Source organism: Lagopus muta, chromosome 2 (genome assembly GCF_023343835.1).
Source record: "Lagopus muta isolate bLagMut1 chromosome 2, bLagMut1 primary, whole genome shotgun sequence".
NCBI lineage: Eukaryota > Metazoa > Chordata > Aves > Galliformes > Phasianidae > Lagopus > Lagopus muta.
Window position 1 is genome coordinate 58,649,518 of NC_064434.1, and position 17,896 is coordinate 58,667,413.

Sequence of the window (17,896 nt, forward strand, 5' to 3'; positions counted from 1 at the left end):
AGATGCTACTTAACCCATGCTCTAATACGATTCAAAGCCCAGCGATGTAAAATTAGGTAATTATCTAATGATACAAAAAATATTAGACCTGCAGCACAGGAAAAAGGATCTACAATTATTTTGTTTTGCTGTGCGGTATAGCTCTTCTTGAATGCAAAACCAGCAACAAGTTATGTTCTGACATTACAGGAATGAATTCAAGTATTAATTTAAGGCAGAAAAAAAAAGGTTATTAGCAGTGGCTCTCCTACTTGTGTCAATATTTAACCCAATTTAACTCCTAAGTGTTTCCATTAACTTACATAAGAATATAAGCATTAAGCTAGTTAGACAACCAGAAAAATATTTGCTTGTTCTCATGCATCTTTCATTGAGGTGTCTCTCTTTTGTTGACAGAAAGAAGTCACGCACAGCCAAATATACCAGACTGCAGCAAGCTCTTCAGCATTTTATGTTTATTCAAAACCCCACTCTTCACAGCTTACAGTCGGGTATCTGAAGGTGAGATTACAAGGAGACTGGGAGGGAAGGGAAAGCAGAGAAAGAAAAACGAAAATGCAGACAAGTACACAGTATTCTAAATTATTAATTACCTTATTAAAAAAAAGAAAAAAAAGAAAAAAAAAAAAAGAAAAACAAACAAACAAAAAAGAACAAAAAAAACCCCTCACAACTGTTGTCGGCAATGCAACACACCACAGCCTGCATTTTCAAGATGACCACACAAAAATCTTATGGAAAGAACTGTAAGCTACAGAGTCTTTGAAAAGTCAAGCTACCATATTTCAGGCTATTTAGCCTGAGCAATTTTCTTCCTATAAAACTTGCATGAGATCAAAAGAAACAGCAGTTTTCTCTTCCTCTGCCATGCAAGAAGGGAAAAATAAAACACCTCTATCAATTAAGATTGCAAGATACTTGAGGTAAGGAAAGCAGACCAGTTCTGAAGGATCAAACCACAACTGGTTCTGCACAAGCTGACAGCAGATGATCCTGCCAGCTATCGAATTGTGGTTATGGGATTAACCTTCAAGGTTACTGCTAAAACAAAATACTGCACACTCTCATAATACAGACATTCTATTACAAACCATATACTACAGAGCTAGAAGCTAGCCAGGCATAACACCTTTTTGTTTATGCAGTCCAATTTACAAAGCAACATAAATGGAGTACTCTTATTCAAGTGGAACAAAAACTCTTTATCAATATTAACTACTCGGTTCCTAAAGGACCTAAGTAAGATAACTGGTTTGTGCGGGAAAAAAAGCCAATTCTGTAAAGATATAAATTTTGACCTGAGCAAGTACTGTTTTTTCTTTTCTTTCACTCATCTCCTCTAATTATGTTTGTTTCATTCACCTTCCATTGTGCTGCAAGTCACTGAGGTTCTCATCCTTCTTTAATATTACAGAAAAATACACAGTTTGGAGGACTAAAATACCAGAAAGGCTGTAAAGCTGTTCTCCATGCCAAGAAAGACAAAAAAAAAAAAAAAAAAAAAAAAAAGCTAGAAGAAGCTTAATTTGTGTTCCCTTTGTTCTTAAATGGCTACCTTTCCATAAATTTCATCCTTCTGCAATTTCAGAAGTTCCTCCCCTGCTCCATGGCAGCTGTATGGCCTGGGTGGGACAGTCAGTCATGCTGGTTTGAGATGTAAAGACATCAGTAACCCCAGTAGAGCTGCACAGAAACAGGCAAGTGGCAAAGGTGTAATACCAGCCACTGCAATCGTAAGTGCCAGTGCATTAATAGAGATGCTGTAATGTCAGTCATATATGGCTATATATTCATAAGAAAATGAGACAGAAAATACATCTCTTGGCAAATGGAATGAAATGAAGCTTACATTAGCAGTTGCTCAGCAGATATCCATTGTGAATATTGACATAACTTATTTCAACACAATATTCCAATAATGAAACACCATTAAAATGCTTTCAGGAAAACCGTTTTCAAGAAAAACAGCAATGGCCCTTAAGTAAACTGTCAGAAGCTATTAATTGGGTATTGCCAAATTTACATATTTTGGAAAAGGAAGGGGCCTGGAAATATGAAAAACAGTAAATTGTTAAAAGTCCAGCGTACAGAAGAAGTGAGGTAAACAAGCAGTTACACTGTTCATGGGGAAAAGAAACTGGAAGAAGCCTAGCACCCTTCCTACCAGGCAGATCAGCAAGCTGATCTAGCCGAAAACATATCCTCCAAAACTAGCAGCTGACTCTCACCTGGACCAGCTACCTTACATCAGCTGAGCACACACACTCACAGCAGGGTAGGTGGCAGTGTGAGAGGTGAGTGCCACAGCAGCCCACATGGCTCTCAGCTGAAACTGTACTCAAAAGCTTTTCCTTTTTTGCTTGAAGCTGAATCAATCCTAGTGCAGGCCCAGCACAGTCCCGCACTCAGCAGTGCCAGTAAAACTGCAAAGGTGGTGGAGCTGTACAGCACAATGGAGAAACAGGGGAGGAAAACTTGCAAACAGAATTGCATTTGAATGCTTTCTAGGGTAAAATGTGGGCTTAACGTTTCTGAACTCAATGTACTGCCCTCAGAAGGGAAGAAAGAAAAGCTTATCTCTAGGGGTGAATTTAAGATGGCCACCACAATGTCCTGGAGTAAAGGCTGGGACACATGCCATGCTTTCAGGTAACATGGAGTAGCCTGAAACACCTCAGAGGGATGCTGAAGGAGCTGTTTCAGGGTAGAAAGAACGTACTACCTTTGTTTTAAAAGTGAAAAATTACAATACTGGACCACATACTCAAAATCCTTAGAGCTGGAAAAAAATGTAGCATGAACAAGAAAGTCCTTTCGCTTACAGGTATGAATCTTCTCTCTCAAAAAGGGATCAAAATCCTCACAGCACAGAGAACATCCGTATGATACATATTTCAGGGGACACTCACTTAAGAAGAGGAATCAACTGAGTCTTGTTAATGACATTGAAAAATGTTCAGCAGAGCCCCAGCTCTTACCACGTCTTTTCCAGTGAACTGAACGCACTGACCTTGCCTGTAATTACAGCACAATTCCTTTCCCTGTGGAACACTCTGCAGCCTGCAAACATCCCTCGAGCCTGCAGCAGCTCTGTATAGTTCCTAATTATCTCCAAAATCTGTCCACAGGCTCTCTTAATACTTTCTTGTGAACATACATTAAAGTTATGCTACACTCCCCCAAAATCCCAGTATACCCTCATATGTGACACAGACTGCAACACTGGAAATAATTTTTAAAATAAAAAAGAATAGAAAGAATAGAAAGAACAGAAAGAATAGAAAGAAAGAAATAGGAGTGGGAGATGAAGGAGGAAAATAGAAGCCACTAGTTTTCAGAATTCAGAAGAGCCCCATATAAAGAACTATTTCTGTTGGACAGCAAGGATATTTCAGTCAGAAATTTGATGAACAGTGGGCATCTACTGCAAAGCAGCATGGCACAGCACAGCTGCAGGACAGGACACTGCCAGATTTCACAGTCTTTGGGTTTGAGGAATAGGAACTTAGCTCCAGTCCTGCCTGTCCCTCAGACATGCTGCAGCCAAAGATTTCAGCCTGTGTTGGAGGACTTGCATCTGAAAGCATTGCTTGGAGGTCTAGGAGCAAAGGAGGGGATACTCCATACTCTCACATAAAAGACACACAGAGCTAAGGAATAGCTTCATCTCTTTCCCATACCTGTTCCCCCTTTTTTCAAGCACAATGTTTTTCTCCTCAAGGTTCTGGAGTCTGCGCAAAGTCATCTGTGTTAAACGAATACTGTGTCACGAAGACAGATTGAAAGAGTGATTGCCTTATTGCAACCTTGAGAAGCGAGATGCTATAAAGGCCTTTCTAAAAGTTGAGAGCTTTAAATGAATGCTCTCAACAAAGCAAAGATTTGTGTATGGAAGTGAGTCATTACACTAGCAAGACTTGGAGGGCATCAGATCAGCTGTGCACAGGTGATGTGCCCAGGAAAGTGAATGATGGTTTTGAGAGGACTTGTCTATATTAATATGCCAAGTGTTGACTGGTCCTCTAGAAACAGAGGCAAGGAGGCCAGTAAGAAGCAAGCATTCCCTACGCACAGTAATACCACACTGGGTATCTGCCAAAGAGGCAGAAGGGGAACGGTTTTAAACTAAAAGAAAGGACATTCAGATTAGCTATTAGAAAATTTTCATTCAGAGGTTGCTGAGGCACTGGCTGCCCAAGAGAAGCTGTGGGTACCCCATCCCTGGAGGTGTTCAAGGTCAGGTTGGATGAGGCACTCCTGGGCAACTTGATCTCGTGAATGGCAGACCTGCCCATTGCAGGGGGCTGGGGCTTGGTGGGCTTTAAGGTTCCTTTCAGCCTGAGCCAGTCTGTAACTCTATAATACACATCTTTGTGAACTGAAACAGCAGCCGCCTTGCGTTCAAACATTTTTTGTTTTAAAAAGGACTCTGCAATTATGATTCACTCTTCACCTGGGCTAACCCTCCTGTTACATACATAAAACATTTAGATTGATAAAACAAAAATTTCAAGCCAGGATAAGACATCACAGTACACTGCAATGCAAACAATTCTATCATTCAAAATGGTACAAAAATGTGTTAGACGATCACAGATGGACAAAGACTCAGAGTGTAACATGAGTCATTCTTAAAAGGAATTCTGAATATTTCACTTAAATGCTGTAAATGTAAAAAGGACTCTAAACTTTGTTTATAAAATGCATTTTTACCCTTAACTCAAAATTTAATTGAGATGCTGATTCTTCCCATTCAGCTCCGTCAATCTGCAAAGAGCAACCCTTTGACAGGTACCATTTTAAATATAAAATTTATTCATTTAAAATTGTATTGATATATCCATTTCTTAACATCCCAAGACATCCATATTTCGTGTAATCTGTGTACCTGCAGTCAACAGATAACATCTGTTTCTGTTCCCAGTTTCAAAGCTATGGAAAATATCCTTCCTTTCAACAAATGCTCAGGTTTCACCAAAAAAGAAAACAAATGCTATAGATCAACTTTTATTTGTGGGTTTTTTTTTTTGTTTTTTTTTTTAAACATAGAAGCAATATTTCTCAGCACTTTATAGCTAGTGCTGATATTAATTTTCATTTGTTTTCCCACAGAAGTTATATAAGTGCCAACTTCTTGAGTCCAATTATTTCCCTTATTCAATCCAAAACTCTCAATACCTTTCAGTATTTTTATCTAATCTATGCTTATGAGATTTTCTGTTAACGCTCAGTTTCAGAATCCATGAAGCACGAAAATCCAAAGGGAAGACTCATCACAGCAGCTAAATCTACAGCTTCCAGATACAGAAGATAAATATACCTGAGAAGCTAATGTACTCACATACACACAAAAATAAAGCAATCCACATTACACAGGAGAAAAAGCACTGACATTCTTCCATTTGATTTTTTTCTTTCCCATTTCCAAGTTTAATCTGCTGCCTTTACCAAGGAGCACAAGGATCTTCAGATCATCATGGTGAACTTTTCAAAACTGCCAGGGAAAAGACTGACTCAACTGAAGAATGTCAGCTTCATTTTTTCTACTTCATTATGAAAACTGGAATTCAGGGAAGTAATATGATGGCATTTAGTAAATGAAGTACAACTTAGGTTTTTTTTCCTGATGAGTACAGGTCACACTCATACACAAAGGCTGGTCTTTTTCATTACTATTTTTCTTTTCTCTTTTTGAACATGACAGCAAACTCCTTAGGATTCCATCCTGGTTGCAAATTCTTGTCAAAAGCAACAATAAGGTAAAAGGAATATGAGGTCATTTAATAAATAATATTTTGACCTGAAATTTTAAAGCCATCTTAAAATAAGTAGCTTTTTTTTCCCTTCCACACCTAGAATTGCTACATACTTCGACAAACTAATTTTAGTACAATAGCTTTTCCATTTAGTAAATACTTCACAAAGTAGCTCTACATCTGTATAAAACACAGAACTTACTACACTCATTTTTTCTATATGTCTATAATAAAACGATGAAAAACAGAACAACCCAAGAAAAAGAACTACTAACACAAACTACTACCCTGACTGCTCCCTCTGTAAAATGCCACATCTATATAGTGGGTTTCTCTTCTATACATCAGCAAGTCTACTTGCAAGCAGCCAAGGAAAATGCTGCTACTTTCTCTGGTAAGCAGCTTGGCAAAGTAACATCTTAATCTCACGGTGTCAGTGGTCCCCTTGAGCTCACAAAGTCTATTAAAACAAATTACAGGAAAACATCTTCAGGAGTTCAACTCTATAGCTTAAGAGGATTTGTATATCCTAGTTTCTTCTGAGATTCAGGGAACATAAGATGGTATACCATTTCAGTATCTAATGCTGTTATGAAACCCTAATAATTTCTCCATTGACTACTATTTACAGACCGTAGAATAACAGAAGATTACTTGGAGAAAACTACATGCTTTCTTGTTAACAAAACTAACTAGACTGCACCGATATCAACACTTCAGCTGTATCTGTATCAAACAGCCATGAGCTGCGGTAGACTGATGCACAAAACAAAAATGATATCAACAAAAAATATAAAATATTCAGTATTTCATAGAACAGATACAAAGTTTATGAAATTAGATAACTCAAGAATGACATTTCAAGAAAATTCCACTCCAGCAACAAAAAACGACATTGTCTTTCACTTACTGTTCTACCAAATGACAGCAGGAAACAAAGCTGATGAACAGAAATTACCAAGTAGGAATACAAAAATTCCCTTCCTAACAATTAAAAGAATGAAAAACCTAAATTAAATATGGGATGAAACTAGTTATGCAGTGATTCTAAAACCTCAAATGCTACACTGGATCATTAACCTATCAAGCCTACAATATGAACAGCAAAATAAAGCCAGACACCACAAGATCACAGACTGACATCCCACAGCAATGCAGGGATCCAATTACCAGCAGCATCTCCTGCCAGGCAGCCAGGCTCCCGTGGGGACAGGCAGCACATACTAGGATGTTCTACACTAAAGCAGCATTTGCTTCTTACATAGAGCCATGCAGATGTCACAGGATTATTGCCACTCAGTGTTCCCACATTTATATTTATCAAAACTTTAAGGCAGAGCATAGCCCAGCACTTACAGCTTTGTGACTCTCCCCCATGCAGTGTATCCTGTGACTATAAGATGTTGCTCTCCTTGAAATGGTCAAAAGCCGAGAACACGGCTGACAGCAAATGTCCTTTATTACTGCTCCTCAAAACTGTGCCCAAATTGGCCAGTTCTCTAACAAACTAGAAAGCAAACTCCAGCTCTATCTTCTGTGAGCCCACATGCCACTGCAAATAACATTGAGGTCTACACAGGTCAGTTCTGTTCGACAATTATTATTGTTTGATTTGCTCTAAAGCGCAGCTAGAAATAACTGAAGCTTTATCAATTTTCAAAGGAAGCTTCTATAACTACATTGGTATGCCCTATGGGAACACGACTCTGTTTCTCATAGCAACCTTCAATGATTTAAGCAGCAAGCCCTGCTCTTCCCACAGCATCATTAATACTCAGAGAGCTTCATCATTCTTCACCAACAGAAGAAAAGCATTCTTAGTAAAACACTGCTTTGCCTCGATGTCAGAGATCTAGGACATTTTGCTCTGAGAGCAAATAAGGCCTTGCCATTACCTTTAATTATGATTTTTCACAGCACTTCACAACAAAGTGACAGTATCTTGGGGTTTTCTTTTTTTTTTTTTTTTAAATTCTTATTCTATTGCTCACTTTAATTACGCTCAATAGATTCCATTTTTTACGCTCTCTCCTAAATGCACATCAAATTCCATAACATTTTCAAGAAGCATTTTATTTAAATTTGGCAGTGACAGCTACTGTTTCATATCTATGAGGATCCACCTGTTTACAGATACTAACGCTCTCTATCCTTAAGTGACCTCACAGTTGGCATGTGACACTGTTATCAATAGCAATTTAATGCCTTCATAATACCTATCTTTTAAAAGATAAAGTTTTATGGCAAAAGTAGAACAGTTAGCATACAGCAAGGCAGGATTGTTTCTATAATGCAGAATGGTACCTAGCCTTGAAGGCAGGTATGCATTATAAAAAATTTTAGCAGCTTTCCATAGGTGAGTATGACTCCCGTTTTATTAGATGAGGAAACTAAAGACACAGGCCTACAAGGAAAGTAAAATGTTCAAAGAAGCCAATGCCTCAGAAAGACTTCTTAATCTCAAACATCTCAATGACCTATTCCTGCTTCCTAGGTCCAGCCAACCTTGGTCCCTCTGTTCATTGCCTGGTGCCTGTCTGACTTCTCCTTGGGCAGACAGCTTCCTAAACCAACAGAAAATAAACACTGAAATAAACAACAAAAAAAGCGAGGAGTATTCTTCTGAGCTGAAGCATCTCACTGAAAGATCAAATGAGTGTCAGAGCTGAGGCAAAGCAGCAGGCAGGACCCACAAGTGCAGACTACGAATCAGTAAGAAGTTAGACCTGTTCAGCTGGGCCATGGACCTTCCCCAGGAACACAGATGGAGAATCTTCTCCAATACTGAAGGGGAAGACAGCATCAGAATTAGTAACAGGAACATACCATTACAGATATCCAGTCTGTAAACTGTGATCCTATCATTAATTTATCTGATAGTTTCCTGTCTGTGTCCATCTTGCTTCAAAACCTATCTATCCGTTTTTTGGATTCACAGGAAATGCCATAACCAACATTCTGCTTTTTGTTCTCATATTTAAAAATAACCATTAACATTTGGTGAAACACATCATGTGTCAAAATACTTCTCCCGCAGCTCACTGCAGGAAGACAGGCACACAGGCTGTGTTAATTCAAAATGATTTACAGTAACCAAGTGTGGTTATTATCTCCATCATCAAGCAAGGAAATTTGATTTCGATATATAATTTTGATCCTGCATTTCTACTCCTGGTGTGACAGAGTCTACTACTAGGTAGTAACCTTAAACTGATGTTGATTTACAAGTAAATCTAGCAACCTCATATTTTATACTTTTTTCTTTTTTTCTTTTTTTTTTTTAAATTTTATTTTATTTTATTTTTTTTTACAAACTCTAATGCCATAATGCATTCACATTTAAGTAATCGCATAACTTAAAACATGCATTTATCCAGATTATTTTCATACCTGATTTTAGAGAACAGTAAACAGCCTCCTTCCTATTTTCTGAACTGCTGTCTAGGTACCACTGGCACACACAGCATGCATTTCTGGCATGGAAGCTTCAGCATTACAAGAGGCAGCCTAGAAAAAGAAGGTACCACTGCCACCAGTCCAATCCAATGTCACTGTGGTTGCCAGGGATAGGAGGAAAAAAAAAAAATTGTTGCAATACTGTGAAGTATTACATTTGAGGATTATCTTGCAAACTCGCAAGTGTGTCAAGCTGGTTTCAAAGGAAACTGTAATTTCATTTACATAAATCCAAATTATACAAGATCTGGCCAATACTTAGACGACATTAATTATAAAACTACAATAGACATTTTGGATACACATGCTTCTATTATGTTCTGCATTAAAAACTACATTTGTTTTTGTTTTCTCCTGTTAACAAAAGAAGTATTATCTTTAGCTCATGAGCTGAGCTGATGGTCTTTGGACATCACATCCTTAAGAGAACTTGTTGATCTCAACAGCACACTTAATCTCCTTCATTTTGCAAGAGGAAAACAAGCTTTTTCATAGTTTCTTATTTTGAAGGGAAAAAAAATGACAAACTAAACTAAAACAGAATTTTCTGTCTGTGCCTACTGAAAAAAATCTGTTGCAAAGTGAGCTGCCCCTTCAAGCAAACTGAATTCAAATATTTACCAAGCAATTTCTCTCATTTTGGTCATCGGAGATACTAAAATTTTCAACCAAAAGTATTTGAGAGATAGTCATCATACTTATTAGCAAAGTTATTTTAATTACATTTGATGAGTTATGCTATAGGCTAAATTTACTATAATGTTTAGACTAAAAGTAGCACATCTTATATCCCTTCTTAGCTACCCTGTAAGTACGCTAACACACTCCAATTAAAAAAAATAAATAAATAAAGGGAAAAGTTTTGCCTGTGAAAGCCTCCTCCTCCATTTAGAACTTGAGTCTTTGTTGTCATCACAAAACAAAAAGGTCCCAAACCTCAGTCTAAAAGCAGGGAAAGAAGGTAAGGCTGAGCTAAAAAGTCAAACTATCAAGGGAACTGCACAAGATAAGCACACATTCTCTCCCCTTGAAATCAGCAGTGGAGCAGTTACAGTCTCCACCACTTACAGGAGGGGTAATATCAGGCTGTCACAGCCAGACTTCAACACGATTTGTCTGCTAAAGCCTTTTGAACACACTAGTTTTACGCTCTTTGGGTTTTTGGGTTTTTGTTTGGGTTTTGTTTTTTCTAAAAAAGAGAAGAATAGATTCTTCAGACCTCAAATGTCAACATACACAAGATTTCAGACAGATGAATGTGGCATCAACATGTCAGATTCATAATTCACAGACCATGTTGAAATTAGAATTTCTGCTTCCTCCTCAGCCCCAAATTAAAGCAATCTACTTACATAGCCAAAAGAAAAAAAAAACACAACTATTATTTGTGGAGCTCTGCAGTGTCATGTGGCAGCAGTAAGGTCAGCCTTTAGAAGCTGGCTCCAACCTGAGCAGTGACTAATCTGCTCCCTTCCCGCTGAGGACAGCAGGTCACGACAAACATCACTCCTGTAGGGCAGCTAATGATGAGCCAGAGGGAACCCTCTGACAGGAAAGCAAAGGCACAAGGAGCTAGTTTCCTTTTGGGGCAATGAATTAAGGTCATACAGAGAACGAGCCTGTTGTAAGTTCACAGGGTGAAGAGAATAACACTTGAGATTTATGCCATTTCATTTTGAAGCCAATGTTAAAGCTCTGAATCAGACTTTAGGCATGGTATCACTTTTCTATGCTGAGTAAACATGCCAAGAGCACATACTACACTGTCATCTGCCACCGAATAAAAGGGATGATGCGTTAGCTTAATGGGGATGCAGGGTGGGGAAGAATCAGTGCCCTTCATCCTAGCAATAGCACCTGTGAGACACCTGCATGCTCGAAGAAGTAAAAACAAAATTGAAACGATTGAAGCAATTTATTAGCCTGCCAATGAAACAATAAATCATCTGACATCAGAAATGACACGTTTATAAAATCCACAAGATAATCCTGTCTCAATAAATGAGGCATTCTTTGTACAGCGAGGTGGGAACGTGTACTAGGAAAACAATGTACAATCAACAAGTAAGGAAAACATAGAAAATACTGGTGAAAAAAAAAAAATAAGATGGCAGTGATTCCTTTTGCATTATTCCAATAAAAACCCAACTGATAAAAGTAAACATGTTTGCTTTCAAAAGTGAATATAAATTGGTAACACCTGAGAGATTGTTATCCTCATGCTAGATTCTTTCCAGACATTTTTGGCTATTACTGTAATTATATACCAGAGCTGGGGCCAGGGAAACAGGACAGAACAGAAGTACCTCTTTTCAAACAGCACGTCTCTCCTAGTGCAAAAACTGTATAACACATGTTTACAGCAGTGGAAAGTAGGAAGTGACCTTTACAGCTGATCAAAGTACAGGTTCAGCAAAATATGCCTCCACATACCCAAGTTATGAACACACTCGGATGCTCTGCTGATTTTGCTCATAACCTCAAAGAGCCAGGGCATTTAATGGAAGGATGACTGTGTACTACATGACACAAAATGAATTTCCATGAGACTAAGAATCTAATAAGCCACTGATAATAAACATTTCTTTTCTAGCTGAGAAAGAAATCTGTTTTATTGCAGCATCTTCAGGCTTTCCACTGACATCACGTTAGGAAAGAGGCAACTGTCCCAAGGCAGATTTAGACTTATCACCAGCATGACAGAATGTCTTGTTTATAATTAAACTCATCAGTAAGGATTTCAGAATTTACAGTACAAAAATCAAACAATAAACAAATTAAGAAAATCTAAGCTTCTGCCCATTTTGTTTGTAAATATCAGAACAAATATGCAAAAGATACTCCATGCAAATAGATGCTAGGGCAAATAGCTCAAAATTTGAAGTGTCTTATTTCTTAAGCCTTTGATCCTCCAAGCAATACAGAACATGGGATATTTCTTTATTATGTCTGAAAAACTTCATATAAGAAGGGACATTGAGGCTTTCAGAGCAGCACGTATGTATGGATCTTGTCTGAACATGTTTTTGTCTGTGCAGTGTTCTGACTAAGTCAACACTAGAGTTCCAGGCCTGAAATTTTCCAAAACGCAGAACAAAAGGTCTTTGGCTGTCAGTTCACAAGAAGAGTGCTGCAAAATACACTAGATATCCTAGTGCTGCCAAATAAGCTGCACACTTCTGAGAGTTCTATTTTGTATGGAAACCAGCATCTCCCATAACTTTTATCGCTCCTCCTTGTTACCACTTAGTCATACTTCAAAAGAGACAACTTTGAAAAATTCTGCTAGAAAAGCTTGAAAGTGATGGCCAGAGTGCAAGGGTACAGGCCACCTAAGAAACATCACTGCACAGGTAGCAAAAGCCTTCAGCAGTATCACTCAGAGGAACAATGCACAGTATCAATAGCAGAGCCACAGGAGCTCATCCTGAAATAAAGTCTCAAAAGCACAGAGGGACAAAAGAAGAGACGGGACAGTGGTGTATCATCTTTTGACAAATGTAAACCCCTAAGAGAGCCCTGAATTTACTCAGGTGCTCAAAGATGGCAAGTAAGCCTCTGAAGAGAGAATAAGCCTCTCCAAAAATAGAAAAGATCAAGAGAGGTAAACAAGATACCTTGCAAAGAAGGCAAGCAGCTCTAGGCAAGACACCTGGAAAGCTTTGCACCACAATTTGAGAAACCAGGCAAGGAAAATTAGCATGAAAGAATGTGATTTTGTTTTCCCCATTTCTGAATAAACATCTGCACCAAAACACTGATAAATCTCAAAAGGACAAGCAAGGACCTTCTGGACTTTTCTCATTGCTTTCTTTGACATAGGGAATTTTATCTTTGCCTTGTTGCCTTGAACTACAACCCTATTTGATGAGTCTTTACCTGAACCTGAAATGCGAGAAGAGAACAGACCTACAATCAGTTGACTACATGAGAGAACTGGGATCACATCTGTATCATGATTTTAAGTCTAATCCCATAATTACTGTCTCTGAGGGGTGGGAAATAAAAAGCAACAAAAATATCAAGACTGTTTCAACCAATACGCAACTCCTTCACATAAAACACAGGCAGCTCCACGAGGAAGTTGAGACTAAATAACCTTAGTGCTTAATGCTGGTCTTAACCAAAGTATGAAATGGATAAAATGTATTTTTCATATCACATACTAGCCTGTTCAAATATAAATCTGAGGCATAATAGCTGAGTAAATATTAAATAAAGTTATTACAGGAATTAAGAGTCTGTTCGCTAAAAAGGAAATCCAAACATCGGACAAGATTTTTTCAAGCAACAATAACCCTGCTTTATTCATTGTTTCAGTAAACACAGACATACAGAATTGTGTAAAATGAAAACACTCCCTACACACAAATCTGAGGGGAAAAAACATCCCTATAGATAAAGTTGAATAGTCAATGGAAGTGTTTTCTATTATACAAGAAGCAGAAATGCGCTCAGCTGCCCAATCAACTCTTCCATCACAAATGCACCCTTGCCAACAAATGATCAGTACAGGCTCTTCATTGCTGACACCCAAACTCCCAATATACCACATTTTGATTCAGTGATACTCTGAACTCTTTCCTGGATCTCCTACAAACAGGTGGAGGAATCATTCGGACACAGCAGTGCTTTAGTGGAGACATCTGACTACGTGCCTCACATACAGGGACCTCATCCAGGCACACATTTTCTGCCAGTCTTTTCAGTATCACTACTTCAGCAGCACTGCTGACAGCTTATAGACATTAACAGATACCCCCCAAAATAAAGAAGAATAATCAAGAAGCAGGTGAGTTGCACTGCACTACTTTTGGTTCACTCTCTCTTATTTTGGCCCTGTCTCCTCTTCTGCATTTTTTATTTTAACCTTTACACGGCCCACTCATCCTCTGTTAAGTGAATGTTTGACTCGTATCCAACTACATGATGATGTCACTTAACATGACCTTGAGTCCTCAATTTTCTATCCAGTGTCCTGAAAGCACTTCGCTAGCCTAAATGCTCCTAAGGAGGAGTAGGAAAATAGCATTATTCCCATTATACCACTGAGTAAAAGACAATTAAGCACCTGAAGGCAATATAGAAGCTCATGACAGAAGCAGGAGGAGAGTAGGAGTTCTGACTCTCAATCTGCTGCTGCAGCCATCAGCAAACGCACAACAGAAGTAAAACCCAAATGTAACTATCAACCTTAAGACTAACACAGGTTCATAAAGGAAAAAAAAATAGCAATCACCAGAATACTAATCTACATAGGACGGCAGTTGCTTTTTAATATGTTACATTTATGTGGCAGTAATCTCCTACAGGCTGCTTTGCCTTCCCAATCACAAAGACTCTGCTACAGCAAAGACCAGACAAGCAGAGGCAGTGCTTTGAACACACACCAGGAATTACTGGAATACCTGAAGTTATCTGGCAGATAAGTGGGACTTTCCCTACACAACTGATTCTGAAATTTGATCCACAGGACACACACACTTATTTATTAGGAAGGTCTGGATAAGATCCCAGAAGTCATTAGGATGCCTCAAATGAATGTAAAAGACTATTAAAATTAAGTGAAAACAGAACAGAACCCTTTTCTAAAAATAGACCTCACTCTGCAGCCAAATGTGTGTGTGTGCAATTGCTGATTTATTTCTAACTTGGAACAACTTCCCAGCTAGATTTTCAGATCAGCTAACGTAACGAGATGCTCTGAAACAAAACAATGAAAGGCATTCCAAAATGTCACTTGGGGCAATCAAAAGAGAGAAGGAACTAAGCATTACCAGTATTTAAACGTCTTTCACTGAATGCTTTCACACTAGTCCTGCCAGCGAAAAAGGCAGTAACACAAACGTCTTAAAAATATTCCAGAGAAAGAAAACTTATTTCAAAAGCTTGGGTAAGTGTTAGGCTCAGAAAGCAATTAAATCTTAGTCTACATACCAACGCATGAAAGAAGTAAACATAAGTGAAAACAGTCATTTCCATGCTGGTATGGACACTGAGTCATCAGGTGACATTTGTCCATGTGATAATGCAGCTGGATGCAAATCAATACAATCTAAACTCTGATGACACATCTGTTTCATTACACCTTTCTTTGCCAAAACTGGGCTACTAGGAGATTATCTACTCCTGGAGACACACTACAAAAATTACGTTACTACCGCCCATGCCGAGACCCCACTATTATTTAAGGAGAGTTTTCATTCTCTGTCAAACATGAACAGAACTGATACATCCACCAATAACAATTTGCAGGTTTCACTCACCCTTGGACAAGGAGGGAGAACACAAATTCAAATGCAAACCAGAGAACAAAGTTTCAATGAGCGATGCTATTTTAAAACCAGTAAGAGCTTGTGCTGTCACCGCAGCTCTAGACAATCAAATCACAAATATTTTCTCTCCAAACCAACAAGAAGTTTCCTCACACCAGAAGTATTTAAACCAAATTCCAAAGGGGAAAGGGGATGAATGAATTAAGTAAACTACCCAACCTTTGGAATAACCTCCCTTTGACAGTGACTAAAGACTTTACTTTCGTGTCCAGTGAAAACAGAACACTATCTTCTATAAAATCTTTAAGCATTACTGGTCACTTTTAGCCCAAAACAACTGCTATTCTGGCCATCTGTTCTCTGTATTAATAATAACTATTGCAGAATCCTCCAACAGAACTAAAAACAAAGCTGTATTATGAGAATATCCAGTATAATTTTCTTCATCACCACCCATGCTACAACAGCAGCTCATTTATCTCCTCTGAAGAAAGAGCAATTTCCAAGCCAACTGCTTTATTAATAAAAATAAGTACTTAGCCTTTTGAGAATGTAAAAGGAGGACTAATATTGCCTCCTAGCACTAGTACTGAGCTCAAATTATATTGCTTCATACAGTGCACTTTCCTCAGTCTTACCACAGCTCCAGCAAAGACATCCAAATGCAAAAATCCTCTCTGCAACACTGGGAAATTATGTACACTGGATCAAACGTGTTCCATTGTTATTCTACTGCCCTAAAGAAAAATGGCTTCTCAGCAGGTTGGTGAAATCTGGAAAGAATCCACCTCTGAAAAGTCTGTAGTTCATAGGAAGAAAGCATAATCACTTAATCCTATTCTTTGTATTCGCTTTTAATAGAATCTATTGCTGCACAGAAGTTGGTTTGGTTGGTTTTTTTTTTCAGTAAAACAGACTAATTCTTGCCTACTATCATAATGGGGCTTGCTATAGCTAACTTAAAAAAAAAAATCCTCTTTTTAAAAAAATAAAAAATAAAAAATCCACTTTGGAAAAGCTACAAATGGTTCCAAATCTCATACCAGTAACATGAGGTTGTTTAATTTTATCTCTTGATCATTCATTCAAGACAGCAGATTTTCACTGCTTAGCTTCCCATATCATTATAAGACTCGAATGTGTTTATTTAAATCTCACTCCTAGAATTCAACCACCTTTATTGTTTTGTCTAATCAATTTTGTAAAGTTACCAGACAATGGGAACTGCATCCCATTTTCTGTTCTGACAAATAAAAAAAAATAAACCCGTGGAATACATGCCCATGAAAGATCTTTGCCTTAAGCATCAACAAAAACATCTTTAAAGATCTGTAGCAAACATTAGCACTGAAAAGGAGGAAGGAGCAATCCAAGCCTGAAATAAGTCCACATCAAAGTGGGAAGGTCCCAGGAATGCAGCAGAGCCATTAAACCCATCTCATTTATAATACTGGTTCTTAACAGATGAAGTAAAAATTCAAGAAGTAGGGGCTGCAGGAGAAAGCCATTTCATTACATACTGTTCTGTTTCTAACTATTCAGGAATGTCTTACAACATTTTGTAGATAACAGTGTGACAGATATGGGTGTAATACCTGCCCTCTGGTACACCACTATGGAAACTGCACACCAAGAACTGAATCAAAACTTTCTCCATTCTTTCACATGTTCACAAATTCAGCCATTACCTTTCAGAGGCTCACAACCTTTCTGCAGATCCAATTCATACAGATATCAACTCTGGGGTCTTTACTAAAAGATACATTTCTAAGTGCAAAGCTGTCTGTGAAATGGAACCAGAGAACTGCTGAAGAGTAATGCAAGGTATAAGCAAACAGGACATTACTAAAAGTGAGAAGATACAAGAGTTGCTTCCCAGTAAGTAAGATAGAGTTTGCACATGTCTGACAATCCAGATGTACACATAAAGCAGTCAACCTCATCCATACAAGTTTGATATCAAATTTTACAAATTAAAAATATCAAGCATTTGCACTGTGCAAAATGGAGTGGAGGATCACAGCTTTTAACCTGGCAACAGTGGAACAGCACTGAGGGCTGGAATTCAATGATGTATTAAGCCCATTCTGACCCAAGCCAGTCTGTGATTCTAACTAGAAATGAACACCTCCGTTTCTATCAATCTTGCACCACTAGATGTTGCAGATATTAACGTCTCTGAGGGTTCAAAAAGAGACTGCATAAATTCACCACAGCTATTAAAAACCAAACGATTCAATACCAAATTGTCTGTTTAGAGGTCTCTAAGCTGCACCCTGCTAGAAGCTGGTGAAGCTTCCTTATCCAGCTATCTGCACGCCCTAGGCACCTGCTATCACTCACCATCAAAACAAGATACTCATGTGGAAAACACCTCTGGTATGAACTCATTCTTGGTCTGCATTTCTT

General features: G+C 38.2%; 1 protein-coding gene across 4 annotated transcripts in view; it reads right to left on the reverse strand.

The window, feature by feature from the left end:
• TULP4 (TUB like protein 4) overlaps positions 1-17,896 on the reverse strand; it is a 141,360-nt gene that overhangs the window by 118,420 nt on the left and 5,044 nt on the right. For 2 of the 4 annotated variants that reach the window (XR_007375486.1, XM_048937993.1), the window contains exon 1: positions 8,483-8,506. The exons of the other annotated variants lie outside the window; for them this stretch is intronic. The gene's annotated coding sequence lies outside the window, so the exon portion shown is untranslated. Of the gene's footprint in view, positions 1-8,482; positions 8,507-17,896 lie in introns of those variants that run through there. 4 annotated transcript variants of the gene reach the window in all.